Genomic DNA, 2,277 nt, shown 5'->3' on the forward strand with positions numbered 1-2,277 from the left:
GTCGAAATAACTTATGATTATTTATTTGATTGTGTGTATTTGTATATTGATTTTTGTCTACAGAAGGCCCCGGGGAAGAATAGTGCGTGCACTAATCGGACTACCTTCTTTAAATAAAGTATTATTATTATTATTATTATTATTATAGATTCATATTCCGCAAGATCAAAGAAAGAAAGGCAATGTCAATGTTTTGCTATCACAAGCCCCTCAATATAAAAAAAGCAGTGTCAATGTTTTGCTTTGGCAAACCCCTCAAGATTAAAGAAAGAAAAGCAGTATCAGTTAGCAATGTTTTTATAATAATCATAGCATGGAATATTGAATTAAATACTATTTTTGTGTATACTCACGCGTAGAAATATACATAATAAATAATAATCATAATAATAATAATACTTTATTTATAGAAGGTAACCCGATTAGTGCAAGCACTAGTCTTCCTCAGGGCCTTCTTTATAACATATATACAATGTTTTATACAATAAAGACAATAATTACAAATATGAAACAATAAATTATAAACACTTTGTTACAACAGGATAAATTAAATATTGACATTTCATTGAAAAGAGAGGAAATCATAAATTTTATGTAGAACCAGTACGTTTCATAAGTAAACAATTTTCAACACTTCTTTTAGATATTGCAAGGGATTGGGAATTCCTAATACTAATTGGCAACTCATTCCAGATAATAGCCCCTGAATATTGTAAAGAATTTTTGAATAAATTTGTTTTATATTTTGGTAAACGAAGTTCTGAATTTGTCTCTGAGCATAACGTGTATGATCCAGAACTTTGAAATAAAAAAATCATGCATATAATCCGGAGACATATGATGAAATATGTTGAACATCAGCATGCTTTTCTGTAAATATAGAAGTTCGTAAACTGTTAACCAGCCTAAAATGTTAAACAAGGGCATTGAAAGTGCATCATATTTTTCATTTAAAATAATCCTAGCTGCTCGTTTCTGAAGTTTGTATATTCTATCGATGTGAGTTTGAGGAGAGTTACCCCAAATAGAAAGGCAATATAAAATTGATGGTAAAATAAATGCATTATAAAATAACTTTCTAGTATGCAATGGTGGAAACTTTTTAATTTTTCGTAAAGTAAATAATTTATAAGTAAGGGTTTTGCAACTGCATCTACATGACAAGTATATTGCAGAGTATGATCAATGTGAATACCTAATAATTTCTCTGTTTTAACATTTTCAAAGGGATGGCCAGAAAGTTGTAGTTGAAGATTAACATTTTCTAATTTTGATTTCTTTTGGTGTGTTCCTATTAACATACACTTTGTTTTATCAGTATTCAAAATCATCTGATTCTGTTGACACTAGGTTTGTATTTGATACAGGTCATGATTGAGAGTTGCTTCAATATGTGAAACATTGTTACCATGAAAATGAATTGTTGTGTCATCAGCAAACATATCAACATTACAATGTTCAACAGATAATGGTAAATCATTGATATATAACAGAAATAACAAGGGACCTAAAATAGAGCCCTGTGGCACTTTCAAACATTCCTTATATTTACATTTTACATATCTAAAAGTACCAAAACTATACTCAATATTTGAATATCTCTCTGTCCTTTATTGTTACATCTTTACTTAAGTCTATGTAGCCTAATTGTGATATCAAGTTAACTCACCTTTCTCTAACTTGACATCACAATTAGGCTACATAGACTTAAGTAAAGATGTAACAATAAAGGACAGAGAGATATTCAAATATTGACTATTTTTTGGTAATTTTAGATATGTAAAATGTAAATATAAGGAACGTTTTAAAGTTTATTATGAATTATTGGAGTTAAAATCACACAAGACTTACACTTAGACATATTTTTATGATGAGCTAGCGTGACAAGTCTGTGTTATTTACACACTTATAATTCACACAAAACATAAAAAAACATATACCCTACAAGTTTTCAAACAGGATATGATCGGTGGTATAGTAATAGGAACATGTACATACTGAATCTGAATAGCAGTTTCCTTATATACTACAAACAATTGGTCTTTTGGAGTAAAACCTTGTTTGAAATTTGTTTTAAAGATATATTTTCTCAGATTTAATAATTGTCTTATTAGCACTACTAAGCTTAAAACATAAAAAAAACCTTCTTAACTAATAAAAGCAAATAAATAAGTGTTGTAATGATTAAATTGTAACACTCCTAACATTTTTTTTTTACTTTTTAACTGTTAATACTGATAAACATAAAAATTTCCGATATGATATAAGCTGCAAATA

The sequence above is a fragment of the Saccostrea cucullata genome, unplaced genomic scaffold (genome assembly GCF_032062105.1).
Source record: "Saccostrea cucullata isolate Sc308-1 unplaced genomic scaffold, CSIRO_AGI_Scuc_v1 ctg870, whole genome shotgun sequence".
In the NCBI taxonomy this organism is placed as follows: Eukaryota; Metazoa; Mollusca; class Bivalvia; order Ostreida; family Ostreidae; genus Saccostrea; species Saccostrea cuccullata.